General features: G+C 45.8%; 1 protein-coding gene and 1 pseudogene across 1 annotated transcript in view; one reads left to right on the top strand and one right to left on the bottom strand.

Annotated features, from left to right (window-relative positions):
• The window catches only part of DOC2B (double C2 domain beta), a 129,727-nt gene that overhangs the window by 33,321 nt on the left and 81,809 nt on the right, over positions 1-14,597 (top strand). The gene's annotated exons all lie outside the window — the stretch shown is intronic.
• On the bottom strand, positions 7,014-7,132 carry LOC136659474 (5S ribosomal RNA; annotated as a pseudogene).

Consider the following 14,597-nt stretch of genomic DNA (forward strand, 5'->3'; position numbering starts at 1 on the left):
GAGCAAGAACTGGGAAGGAGGCCTGAATGCGCAGGGGAACTGTCCAACAGGAAGGAAGTGCCTTATCAAAACAGGGGCTTAGTCAGTTGGCCTGGACCAGCTGGGGAGCTGTCCAGCAGATTCAAGGAGCCAGAGCTAGGTCCTTACCGAAAGATGAAGAACTCCCCCCCCCCCAGCTGCTACATCAGCAATAAGTAACTGGGGACTGTCAGTTTTATGGTGGACCTGCTGGCTCCACCACACAAGGGACTTGCCTCCTCTTGACCAGGCCACATAGCACAGAGGCCTCAGGCTGCCATGTGGGCACTGTGCCACTGGATCAGAGCTTTCGCATGGGCCATCATGATGCCACCTTTCCTGAGGTCCTGGGAGTGATGAGAGAGGGTCTGGAGCTGAGGTAGAGGTCCTGACAGGAAGCATTCACCCACAGAAGAGACTGTCTGCTGTGGCTCTGAATGCTTCACAGCTCTGATTTTGCCACAGCTGCGGGTTAAGGTTATATTTGCCATGCTGCTGCAGTTGGATAGCCAAGTCACTCTCAAGGCAGCATCAAAATTCCTCCCCAATTGAAAGAGGTTGCCTGTTGTATCCATGTACGAGTCATTGTTCTGAGCTTGCCTTCTTCCGTTCGGGTAGTAAGGTATTCAGAAGCAGAAGGGGTGAGCACCTCTGATGGGTGGGAAATTCTCACTCATGTTCTCCAGGTAAACCTGGGGCCTGTGAGATTTCCAGTCAATAAACAAGAATGTGCTTTGGGTTTGGGAAGTGCTGGCTTTACTAGGCCAGGAATTGATGGCCATTTGTGGTGAGGGTTTTGTGTGTGTGTGTGTGTGTGTGTGTGTGTGTGTGTGTGTGTGTGTGTGTGTGTGTAAGTACTATTAGGACTCCACCCCACCCACCCCCAAACTGGCAGAAGTTATTTATAAGTGAGAGCTACCCACGGCCATCCCCACATAATGATTATGTACTGGACGCTTGTGACCTGCTTGTCAGCTTATAAATGGTTCTGTTAAATGCTGCTAATCACGTTCTCCAAATGGCTTTCTCTGGTGGCTGCATAATTGCCAGCGATTGACTTTCCACACACCCTCTAATGCTCATTTTTGCAGAAGAAAAATACATGCTTTTTGACAAGGAGGACTGTCAGTGGGTTGCAATTTTGCTTCTCCTAGCAATGATCACCTGGGAATAACATCCAGCTCATAAGAAGTGTGTGTGTGTGTGTGTGGGGGGGGTGTATTACGGTAATGTGGGGGAGCGCAGAAAGCAGAAATGAAAAATGAAGAAAGATGGAGAGAGGGAACAGATGATGGAACCATGTTGGGCTGATGGCCTCCTGTTCTCATGGCCATTTCCAGGGATGAGTATATTATTTTCTTCTGCACATTTATACCCCGTCCCCAGGGCGGTGTGCATGGATGGGGGTCCTTTTTATCTTTACAACAACCCAGTGAGGTAGGTTGACCAGCCAAAAGACAAGTGAGCTTCATGGCCCAAGCATCAATTTGAACCCATTATCCTTGCCTGAGTCACAGGGAGAGACTGTGGCCCAACGGTAGAGCATCAATACTGAGCTGGATGGTCCAGTGGTTTGACTCAGACCTTTGTCTGTTCAAGTCCAGCACTCTAACCACTACACCATGTGTATGCTGTGTTTCTTCAGGAATATCTCCCTGTAACGTGCAGATTGAGGCACTTCTTGAGAAATCTTCACTTTTGTTTTGTTTTTTTTAAATGGCAAGTTTCTAGTCCACATGACTGCAAAGATACACACAGAAGTGTGTGATTAATGGCTGCTGTTGGTATCTCCAAAACCAGGTATCTTGTTGTCTTGAGTGCTTCCTCAGGCATCTGGTGGGCCACTGTGAGATATAGGAAGCTGAACTGGATGGGTCTTTGGCCTGATCTAGCAGGGCTTTTATGTACCAGAGGGCTGGTTGAATATTTCTGGTGCCTGGAGGACAGCAGGATTTCATGGTCCTGTTTAATTCCTTGGCTGTCACCCCAACTAGCAAGACAAGCATAGATTATGCAAAATAGCAACAATTATTTCAAACCGGCCCATCAGAATAATTTTTGCAGGTGAAGGTGATGTAATTCTTTTGACAATTGTAAGGCCAGTTAAGTCCTGTTATTGCCATTTCGCAGATGGGAGGAGAGTGAGTGGCTCGCCCAAGGCCGCCCATATTGTGAGTTCATGACAGAGGCAAGATTTGAACTGGGGATTGTCCAGCTCAATTTTTCAGCCACTCTATTGCACTATTTCCCTAGTCACCTGCTCCAGCATGCCCTGGAATGCAGTCTGAAAATTACAGGCTCAGGACTAATCAAAATTAAAAACACAGTCCTGCCCAGGGCTGGCTCTGTTGTATCCTTCTGTGATATTCTCTCACTGTCTCCCAATGTGATTTCCTGTAAAACATGATCCAACATGATCCACATCACTGCTAATCTCTTTCGGGGCTTTGAAAATAACCAATTCGTCTTATCTTCCCACTATCAAAAGATGTATCATTTATATCCCTTTTGATCCTCCTGCCACCTTTCTTTTGATGTTAATGTGCAGCATACCAGATGTTTACCTTCCTCTTTGAAAAGGGCAAATCCTTCAAAGGAGAGCTGAAAATAATCTCTTATAGGAACGGCAAAAGGCTCCCACTTTTCAATCTCCATTGATGGGCTGTTTTAGTTAAATTCAGGGGAACCTGAGATATCGGTGTAAATTCTTTGGAGGTGAAAAATTGGATTCATGGATGGAGAGGGTCTTGGGTCATCCCCTCAATGCTTCCCAGATGTCCTTTCAGTCTTTGTACCTCCTCCTGCTGTTCTCTTGCCTCCCCAAATCCTAACCAGTCCCTCTCTTCCAGACTCTGTAGGAGAAATAATAGAAGTGCACCCAAAGGTTTTTTAAAGGGTAAGAATCTTTTCTGAGTCCTTCCTGTTTCAGATTTTAAATCTGCAGAGTAGGAACTTGCCACTCTAATAATGGAAAAAAATTTAAAGTTTCTACCCATAGTAGCTGCAGGGCATAGAGGGTAGTCTGTACGTTATTAAGAATATTTAAATGCTGCTTTTCAAGAACAACAACAAAAAATTTACAGAGAAATTCAAATAACTAATGGCATCCTGTCCCCAAAAGAGTTCACAACCTAAAAAGATGCAGAAGAACCCCAGCAAACAGCCACTAGAAAAGACATTGTGCTGGGGTGAAAGAGAGAGTTACTCTCCCCCTGCTAAATATAAGGGGAGCGCCACTTGAAAAATTGCCTCTTTGCCCAGTTAGAAGGGTGAATAAATATCACCAGGATGATATTGGCGCAGATCATGACATAGAGGGGAGAAGGTTAAACTTCTGCTCGCTCAGATCAATCCAGATCAAGGCCTCCCATACTGCCCTCTTTAAAAAATGAAAACAGGAGGGCAAAGAATACATTTAATGTCATGTCAAGCTTGACTTGTAATTTTCCCCAAGGAAAGCGTTCCGGGACTTATAAATCCATAAGTCTGATGCCAGTTCACATGCAAGTTCAAGTACTTTGGAATGATGGTTTGGGAAAGATATTGTGACATAGATGGTCTGCAAGAGAGACCTGGCACTGGATCTCCCTAGCATGCCCACTTAAACAATCTGAGATAGCCATAGAGGGAAAGAGATCTACTACCAGTCAGATGAGACAGTGCTGGGCGATACAGCTCATTGATAGGATGCCGTGCCTCCTCCTGTATTTATGATTATATTTACACTGTTGGATACAAGGAACAACCTCCCTATATCAAAGTGGCTGCACACTGAAAGCACCATGTGCAGTTGCCTTTTTTTTTTTAATTTTTGCACTGCTCTTGGGCTTGTAACAAGCAAACTGAGGGCCCAATCCTATCCAATTTTCCAGAGCCAGTGCATCTGTGATAATGGGGTGTGCACTGCTTCCTGCGGTGGAGAGGCAGTCACAGAGGCCTCCTTAAGTTATGGGAACATTTGTTCCCTTACCTTGTGGCTGCATTGCGGTTGCACTGGTGCTGGAAAATTGGATAGTATTGGGACCTGGGACACACCGAACTTCAAGAGTTGGAACTTTCTCCGTCACTCTATTACCACGCCAGGAAAGCATCTCATCCTAGTAGCATAGCAAGAGGGGGGTGCAGAGCACTAAGTTTTTCACAGAACCTCATCACGTAGTGCAAGTGACATTCCTGGTCACTAGAGCAACATGAAGGTGTTGAGACTCGGGTTCTCTGTTTTGCTCCAATGGCCCAGAATGGCTCTGAAGGGGAGGGGCTGCTTGCATACCTTGGTGAGGATCCTAAGGTGTTTTATCCTCCTTACCCAGCTGATGCTAAGGCATAAAGAATGGGGGCTAGTAAAAACAAGCCAGCCTCCGGATCCATAATGGCAGAAAGTTAAATGTGGGAGATCCTAAAGTGGGGAGGTAATGAAGAATTTGTGCAGGGTAGGAGTACAAAAAACTGGGTGGTGGTGGATAGGTCGATGAAAGTGTCGACCCAATGTGCGGCGGCAGTGAAGAAGGCCAATTCTATGCTTGGGATCATTAGAAAAGGTATTGAGAACAAACCGGCTAATATTATAATGCCGTTGTACAAATCTATGGTTAAGGCCACACCTGGAGTATTGTGTCCAGTTCTGGTCGCCACATCTCAAAAAAGACATAGTGGAAATGGAAAAGGTGCAAAAGAGAGCGACTAAGATGATTACGGGGCTGGGGCACCTTCCTTACGAAGAAAGGCTACGGCGTTTGGGCCTCTTCAGCCTAGAAAAGAGACGCCTGAGGGGGGACATGATTGAGACATACAAAATTATGCAGGGGATGGACAGAGTGGATAGGGAGATGCTCTTTACACTCTCACATAACACCAGAACCAGGGGACATCCACTAAAATTGAGTGTTGGGAAAGTTAGAACAGACAAGAGAAAACATTTCTTTACTCAGCGTGTGGTTGGTCTGTGGAACTCCTTGCCACAGCATGTGGTGACGGGATCTGGCCTGGATGCCTTTAAAAGGGAATTGGACAAGTTTCTGGATGAAAAATCCATTACAGGGTACAAGCCATGATGTGTATGCGCAACCTCCTGATTTTAGAAATGGGCTATGTCAGAATGCCAGATGCAAGGGAGGGCTCCAGAATGAGGTCTCTTGTTATCTGGTGTGCTCCCTGGGGCATTTGGTGGGCCGCTGTGAGATACAGGAAGCTGGACTAGATGGGCCTATGGCCTGATCCAGTGGGGCTGTTCTTATGTTCTTATGGAAGTTGGGATGGGCCAATTTTATGTGTTAATCTCTAAATACCTGCTACCGCTGCTGCTACTTGATTAGTACTAAACTCCTGTTTAACCAAGCTGTTTAGCACTAAACAGCCGTTTGATGGCATCATTCCTGATAAGTGAGGAAGGGAGGTTGAAGTTTGTATGGAGTTTTAATTTCTTTAAATGCTCCTCTTTCTCCCATTTTCTGTCTAATTAAAGGTGAAATGTCAAAGTTGGGAGAATAGTGCCTCTTCAGGCCGCGATGTATGCACATGGCTAGGGCTCCAGGCCTACAAAACCTTTCCTGTTTCCTCCACCTCCTCTTCCCCCACCCCCAGATTCCATTTAGACCACATTGAGTGCTTTTTTCCATTTGTTTGTCAAATAATTATTTGTCAAATAATAAAGAAAAGTGTAATGTTGAATGAACCTATTAAAACTGACGGGGAGGGAGAAAGGCCGTGGGCAGTGGAGCGAGGCAAAATTCTACAGAGCAGCAATCTGCGGCTGCCTGTGAAAGTGGGCTAACAAGGGTGGTTGATTTGCCAGCGGAGTCATGGTCACGGGTGGGGGGGGGGCGGGCTGCCGCCGAGAGTCTCACATCAAGGACGTGGCCCTCCTACTTGACTGGAGAATGACTCCTACTTAATGACTGTGTTGACTAAATGTTCTTTGTACAGTGAGTGCTTAATAACAACAACAACAACAACAACAACAACAACTAGGTATTTATATACCGCCTTTCTGGTCATCGGATTGCTCCTCTGACTTTATTCAAGGCGGTTTACATAGGCAGGCGTTTCTAAATCCCTCAAGGGGATTTTTACAATCATAGAGATTCTCTCTTTCAAGAACCAACAACATTTCAGAATGGATCTTCCTGGTTTGGTCTCACTTCTGGCCTCCAGCTCTCCCACGCAGGCTGACAAGCAGCGCCATCTCTCACATGGAGGGCAGCCAAGACGCTTCTTGCTCACACCAAGAGCAGGTGGAATCACTCAGCTCGGCTTTGTCAGCTGCTTCAAGGTCTCGCCATTCTCAGCCGTTCAGGGAGCTGCCGGCGTCCTCGAACTGGCGACCTTCTGATGTTATCTTCAGGCTAATGGAGGCTCTACCCTCTAGACCAGACCTCCTGCCCTGTTCTCCTGTTCCTGTAATGAACATTACACATATGTAAGATTGAGTATGCATTTGGGGGGGGGGCTGCACCGGTTGAATTTCTTCCTTTCCACAGCTGCTAGACATAAAAGCACTGCCAGGGGAAACTCCAGCTTCTGTGGGACCCTGGGACCCCCCACCCCCAATGGTGGTACTCTCCCGTGATTTGGATGGCCCATGCACGTACCATATGCCTTCTCGTTGTGTCCTGGAATGCATCATCCACTTCCTTCCCCTGGTGCCATTTAACCATTCCCAGATGCTGCTGCATGATCACTGGTTCTCATGAGCCCTGGGAGGCAGTGGGGAGATAGGCATCAGCAAGGTCTTGCTGCCTCAGCGTTGGCCAGGCACGAGTGTGGGCCCTCTGCCTGCTGCCACCACTCACTCAGCCTCCACTCCCATCCCCACCCACTCCTAAAGGGGCCACAAGTAAGGTGGCAAGTTTATTCAGGATATCATTGTTATGTTGTTACTGTTATTGATGCTTGAATGCTTTTGGTATTTCACTTGAAAGTTGGGTTTATGAAATTATGGATTATCATGGTATTGGTTGGTTGGTTGGCAACCTTCAGTCTCGAAAGACTATGGTATAAGCCTACAGCACCCGGTATTCCCAGGCGGTCTCCCATCCAAGTACTAACCAGGCCTGACCCTGCTTAGCTTCCGAGATCAGATGAGATCAGGCATGTGCAGGGTAACATGGTATCATGGTATTATTTCTTGACATTAGGTATAGCACTGAAATATTGAGTGATACATCACACAGGCCAGCACATATTTTGTTGTTATAAAATTTAGACCTATTGTCAGGTATATTTAAGGTGCTGAATCCAAAAATGGCATCAGTTTTGCCCAATTTGCTCTAGTTTTACCCGTGGCATTGGCTTCCTCATGAGGAAGGTGCTTGAATCAGCATATAAGGTGGTTATGCCATCAAAACTAGAGCCAATCAGGCAAAACAGATGCCATTTTTGGATTCAGCATCCCCAAAATATCCTAAATTCATTCAAACATCCTTGGCAACTAAAAAAAAAAGGGTGTTTTTTTTTATAAGCCTGTTTTATTGAAACTTTTTCTGTTTATTGCCATATATGTGTAGTGTTTTTTTAAATATATTGCTATACTAATAGTTATTTTGTTGTGTCGCTTGCTTTTATCTCTGTCAGGACCAGTCTGCTGCTATTCCCTCCTTCTTCTTCCATTCTCCAGGATTTGCCTTTTTAAATGGGGGAGTGGGAAGAGAAGATGGAGTGTTGACCAAATAGGGGATGCAAAAGAAGGCCAAAAATTGGGTGATAGAGGGGGTGACTTTGGGGTTCGAGGCCAGTCCTGAATCGTTCAACATTTTACATTTTTCTTTGGCAAAGGAAAGGAAGATGTAAATATGACGTGTACATGATTATCCTTCTAAACTTGAAGGTTGTTACATTTTTTTTTTTCTGGATGGATCCTGTGCCTTTAAAATGCTGCCTGCCATGCTGAAATTCAACAAGGTTTTTCCATCACCACTATCTCCTTGCCGGGACAGCTGCTCAGCTGTTGAACTTCTCTGTGTTGGGCAGCTGCTTAAAGGCAAAGGAATCTTTCCAGCAAAAATGTGGCAAACTCCATGATTTCCTGTTGCAAAAACACTAAATCAAAGATTTGTTGCTCTTATGGTAGAGTTGCCACCCATATTTTTTGCATGGGCTCATCTGTATTGTCTGACTCGGTGTAAGATTCATCTGAACCCTTTGTTTGCACTTTATCACCCGTGCTGTTCAGATTATATGGTACTTGGATGTTTTTGTTTCCGTTTCACTCTTCACTCATTCATTCTCTTTTTGTATGTTTTTTTTTTACCACTCTCTTCTTCCTTGTTTCCTTCCCTCCTGCTCTTCATTCTGCCACATTCATTCATTATATCGGCTGCGGGGGACAGGTGCCAAAACTTAACTACCGAAAGGTAAGGTCCGGTCTAGCCATGTAGCGCTGAATTAGCTGTGCCTAGCTTAGATGTAGGTTGGGTGACCTCAGACTGTTGCCTGTTGACTGTTGTTGGAAATCAAAGCAAGCATGCTTCAGCCCCTATGGTTTGCCAGAAGGTGGGGTTCAGGCCATGGTCTCCCCTCCTCTTTGCTGCTATTTCTGGAAGTTCCTGTTCCTCTTCATCACTGTTGCTGCTTGTGCAGGAGCCCACTCAATTGAATAGGTTTCAGCGATGTGGGTTTTTTGTAGACTTTAAAATTTTCACAGCCCTTTAGGAGGCTTCTCCGGCTTCTGGGAGTCTCTTTCAGGTTCTGTAGCTCTGAGGGTGGAGGAAGAGGGACAGTTTGTTGCTACCGACAGTTGCCCTAGAAACAGAGCTGCAGAACTGGGAAGAGCTTTTCAATGATTTTCAACCACTGGACTCCATAATCCTGTGGCACACCTGTGGACCTTTCATGGGACCCCAATATGCTGTGGCACACCACTTGAAGATCACTGCTGTAGAGCAATGGATAGTGAGGAGGACAGCACCTTCCCACTTGTCTTGTCCTTTCCTATGGTTGGTGGTGGAGAGTAGGCATAGGCTAGGCTCAAACTCCACCATTGCCTTGAGGGAGAACGAAGGCAGTGGCAGCTGCTGGTTACCTCCTTATCATTGCCCCCTTCTTTGCCCCCTCTTGGCCAGGGCAAGAGAGTGGTTGGCTGATCACAGGGATAATGTTGGTATTGATCAGGTTGGGCACCGGCTGAGGGTCCATGCCCAAATATTCATCCGCATTTGAGGCTGACCCTTGAATTCTCAGTGCAGGAGCCTGTGGGAGTACCTAGAGCCAAGATGGTGTCGTGATCTGGGAGCTGGACTTAGACCTGGAAGATCCAAGTTCAAATCCCCACTCAGCCCTGAAGCTCACTGGGTGATCTTGGGCCAGTCTCTCAACCTCTCAACTCTCAACCTCACCTACCTCACAGGGTGGTTGTGAGGACAAAAGGAGAGAAGGAACCATGTACGCCACTCTGGGCTCCTTGGAGGAAGGGTGGTAAGAAATGTGACAAATCAATTAAAGGCAAGTCTCAGTTCTTAGAGGTTAATCCTTCCAGCAGCTAGACTGATGGTTCTATTGTATACATTCTTGGGACTCTGTCATTGACTTAGGTGACTGGCATTTTGAAAAGGTCTGTTTCAGACCTTTCAACACTGTCTGGAAAGGTTTTATTCATAGTGTCTTTTTTTTTTTTTAAGTTGCTCATTTTCCATTCTCCTTTTGATCTCTCCAGCTCCTCCCTATTTAGTTTACTCTCCAGCTTTATTATATCGGTTTAGGAGTCCCTCTTGCATTCTGAAATATTCTGCTCCATGAAATTTAAAGGGGACTACTGTGAGGTTCGCAAATGACATTACAGGAGCGGACGGAGCACAGGCAGCCCAATCCTGAGCTGCCCAGAGCGCGGGACTGCCGCAGTGCCGAAAATGGCTGCTGCGGCACCCAACATGCAATCGGGCAGCTGCTGGTGGCTCCTCAGGAGAAGGGGAAATTTGTTCCCTTCCCCCAGGTAAAGAAAGTAGCCCCACAACTCAATTCTCCAGCAGCCCTTGAGCTGGCGCAGAATCAAAGAGTTTCATGTTGGGCCATGCGGCCCAATATGGAGCTCAGGTTCCCGTAGACCTGATCTCCATCGTTCCCGCCCTCCGCCCGCACTGCCCCCCAAGCCACGCCTCCTCCCTGCCCTCTGCCCATCCTCTGCCCACATCTAAATCCATGGCTGCCTTTGTCCACAGCAGTGTTATTGGGAATTCAGAAGCAAGAGTTGTTGGGTGTTGCGGCAATGATGCTCCCCTTGCTCCTATCTATTGTCAGAAAAACCTCAGCAGAATGTTCGGTAGGAAATAGGGTTCCCTAAAATATTTTGAAATAGGCAGCATTGCCGAAAGACTGCATGGTTAGGCAGAGACATTGTGTGGTGTATTCTGTGTCTCCTTCCTCTGGCTTTCCCAAGAATAGAAGATCCTAGCTAGTCCACCTGCTGGGATTGGCTTGCACCAACTGATTGAGCACCTGGGCCCACCTGACCTGGTCAGAGGGAAGATAGTGAGGCCCTGGTGATCATAACTTATCCAATAGGATGGGACAGTGACATAAGCAAAATACATGTGGGCTGTGATCAAATTTAAGCCATTTCTGCCCAATGTTGCATATACACAACAGGGACCACATGTGTACACCAGTGGGCTGAGCAAAAATGGGTTAAAGGTCAGCTCCAAGGATGCTTGAATATGATCTTACTGGGCTCTCTCAGTGAGAACCTGTGTATGGTCACAATTTCATCTGCCTCTTTGGGAATCAGAGGGGTATAATGGACCCCTCAAGCTGATACCTTGCACATGCCTGATCTTGTCTGATCTTGGAAGCTAAGCAGGGTCAGGCCTGGTTAGTACTTGGATGGGAGACCGCGTGGGAATACCAGGTGCTGTAGGCTTATACCATAGTCTTTCGAGACTGAAGGTTGCCAACCAAGCTGATAATGGAGTGAGTACAATTAGGGAACAGTGAAATTTAGATACCTTAGAAAATAATTACTTTGTTTTTATGTCTAACTGTAATCACTTGCTTATATTTTTGCTAAGATCCATACCTGGGCACTATTAATGTCCAACCCATTTTCCAAACTTGATTTGCTCCAGTGCCCTAAGGATTGGGAATAGGAGAAGCAAATGTCCAACCTCACGCCCAGTCCTATATTTTTAATTATTACATTTTTTAACTCTACCCAGATGTGTTTGGTTGGACTCAGTCAATGCTTTGCTTTAGCCCTCCTGGATCCTTGGCTACAGGTGATTGGGTAGGATTTAGGGGAATTCTCCATGTAAGAGGAAAAGAGGCTTCCAAGGATGGTCTCTCTTTGCTTGACTTTGTCCAGGTGGTGGCAGTGAAGTGTACGGACTTTGGCCATAGCACAGGGCCAGATCAGGGGAAAGGAGGGAGGTACCAGCACACACACACACACACACACCCCATAATCTCAGGTGCTCTGCTGTACAAGTGAAGAAGAATCACATCCACTGTTATTGAATGTGAAATTCAGCATACTGAGAATCTCAGCTTTTATTTGAAAAACATGTTTCCACATCTTCTGACTGGAAAATGAAAGAGAAAGATAATACCTGCTGGTACCTCAGAAGGCATAGGGTTTTCGCTGGTTTAGGGTAGGGGTTTCCAGTGCCCTAAGGATTGCTTCCCCTGTGAATAGGAGAAGCAAATAAATGCCATTTTGCGTACTTTGTAGAATCCTAATATATTACTGTCCGTGCTTGGTATAGCAGACTACAGCCCATTCATGCCAGCATTCAGTTTCCAACAATTACCAGCATGAAAGCAACAGCCCCTTCCTGTTTAGTCCAGGCCATGGTATTTGGAGGTAGACTACCTCTGTATATGGAAGCTCTGTATATGGTGGCTCTTCCCTTTTCTCAAGAAAAATCCATTTAGCTAAAGAAGAAAAATCTGCTTTAAGTTGTAGGTTTCAGGATGATCTTAGAGTTATATTTTTAAAAGGCGCTGGATATACACAGTGTCACTTTCGGAGTGGAGAGATTGGTCCACCCGCTCGCTGCCCTATTTTTCCCAGCAATGGAAGTGGCAGAGCCCTGCCCACATGTCTAAGTGCTCTTTGTCTTGAAATGTTTCCCAGATCAGAATACCATAAGGAGCATCGTTGACAAGCGAGGGCCATCTGCCAGTTCCTGTTTCAACAATATTTCTACCCACCTTGGAGGTGGGAGCTGCTCCCATTCCACCCCCAGCAGTTGGCATGAATGGGTGATTCACTTGAGAGAGTTGGGCGATTTGACTGCTCTGACAGTGTGAGAAAAGGAAGCCGTCACCTTCGCCATGCACAGCTATCGGCATCTTTTCCTCCCTGCAGCCATCCTTTCCTGCAATCTGCAACTTGTCTAGCAGGGAGCAACAGTTTTTATTTGTTTAGTTAATTTCACTTCCATGTTTTTGAAAGACGATAGCCATTTTTAATGGCTGTACAACAGGCAGAGAAACCAGCTGGTGAAGCTTTGTCCCATCATGGCATTCTCCATGCTCTCAAAAGTGTTCCCTGTTGATCCTCTGGCTGCTGTTCAAAAGTACACAGCCTCTTCTGCAGGAGCACATCTTACTGGGCAAGATCTGCCTTTGAGGCTCCAGTTGGATCCTCCCATTTGTGTAATGCAATTTTGCCTTCCTATCATCTCCATGCAGGGTGGGATTTCACACTTCACTCTCGCTGGGATTCAGCCATGGCACTGCTATCTGGATCAATGTGGGGGGAAATGGTTCCTGTGCATGGATTTTGGGGTGTCTTCAATCCACCTGGCACTGCTTCTGTCTGCCTTCATCTCAAAGCTTGTAGTTTATCAAGGGCAGCAGTCCAAATGTGGCTCTTTTGTTTGGTGGATACAGAGCTGAAGCCATGGGGAGGGGGTGTTTGGCCCCCTCTTGGGTATATTTCAGGCCTGCTCCCTGAATAGCCAACTCCCCTTTAAAAAAAAAAAAAAGTCCCTTTTACTTGTGGAAATATAATGTATTCACTTATTTTTTAATGGTTTTTATCCCTCCTTTCCCCCTGAATAAACAGAATGCTCAAGGCGACATAGAACGCAGAGAAGAAACAGAAAAATGCTGAAAGAGGAATGAAATGTAAAGTGCAAAAATAATAAAAATAATTAGAAAGGTATAATTTAAAAAATTAAAACAAAATACAACCACAAAATCCTAATGCAGCTAATTAAGAAGGGAAGGCAAGGCAGAAAAGTAAAGTCTTCAGCCTTTGCTAGAGAACTAACAGGAAGGGCATGTTTCTAGTGGTAATCGGGGGGGGGGGGGAATGCTAAGTTTTCCAAGCTCCTGAACGCCATGACTCTGAAGACGAGGGGCTGGGGCTGCTTTACACAGGCATTCAGGCGCCTGGAAAACTTAGCGTCTTGCCCCCCCTCCAGGAACGCCTGTGCATGTTTCTTCCAAGTTGCTCTCTAGGACCTAAGTTGCTCCCAACTTCCAGTGTCACAGCCAGTGAATGCAATGGCACTAGCATATCTGACAAGTGCTTCATCCTTATTTTTAAATGCTGTAAAATTAAGTTTGATGTTCTTAAGATCTGTTACAATTCAATAACTTGAAACATTTAAAAGCTGCAAGCCTCCTTCTACACCAGCAATTTTCATCATTTTTCCTCTCACAGCACACTGCCCTCTATGGTCCTCTCTGTGGTCTCCGCCTCTTGGGATGTCACTTGGGGCTTCTGGGATACTCTTCTGGGTTCTGTGGCTCTGTTTTTAGGGCAACCATCTGCAGTAAGGAATTGTCTGGCTGCCTACGGAGGAAGAAGGACAATTCATTACTACAGACAGAACCCAGAAGAATTTTTTTCAGCAATTTTCAACCACTGTTCTCCAAACTCTCACAGCACCAGTGGCGCAGCTAATGAACGTGTAGCCCAGTGCAGAGCTCAAAATGATGCTCCGGAAGTGATGTCGCAACCGGAAGTGACATCACACCTGGGCTTTTTAAAAATACAAATTGGGGGGAAACCTGCCTCCTCCCTCCAGCAGTTCACCATCCACTTGATCTGCCACTTCTCTCCAGCCAGTGGCATAACTAAGGCATCTATCTGCTACCTGGGATAAAAGAATACTTTGTAGCCCTCCTCATGACAAAATCAAATTTAATTAAGTTAATAAATGAAAAGTGTGCCCCTGTTTGGTTCGGGACACTGTGCTGGGGTGAAGAGGGATGGTTATTCTTCCCCTGCTAAATATAGGAGAAGCACCACTTGAAAAAGTGTCTCTTTACCAGTTAGCAGGAGTAGCTGGATACATGGAAATGAGAGCTGACTCGTATAACACCTTATTGGTTCCATGCTGTATCTATGATGTTCCATATAACATCTCATTGGCTCTCAGAACAATGAGTCTCACAGATCAGTTTTGAGTTAAGAAAATCTACTTTTTGTTCCATAAGGCAGTTGTGTTTTCATTTTCTGGTTAATTGGCCATAACTTTTGATAGAATACAGATAGTCCAATGGGGCTTGTTTCATTGCATTCTGCAAAAAATTATCTTTCCAATGATATACATGTAATGATGGTATTATTCGTACGTACCAAATTTTTTCAAAATTTTGGCCACTGGTGTCAAGCTCAGCTTGTTGCCCCCCTAAAGCTT

The sequence above is a fragment of the Tiliqua scincoides genome, chromosome 8, assembly GCF_035046505.1.
Source record: "Tiliqua scincoides isolate rTilSci1 chromosome 8, rTilSci1.hap2, whole genome shotgun sequence".
Lineage (NCBI taxonomy): Eukaryota > Metazoa > Chordata > Lepidosauria > Squamata > Scincidae > Tiliqua > Tiliqua scincoides.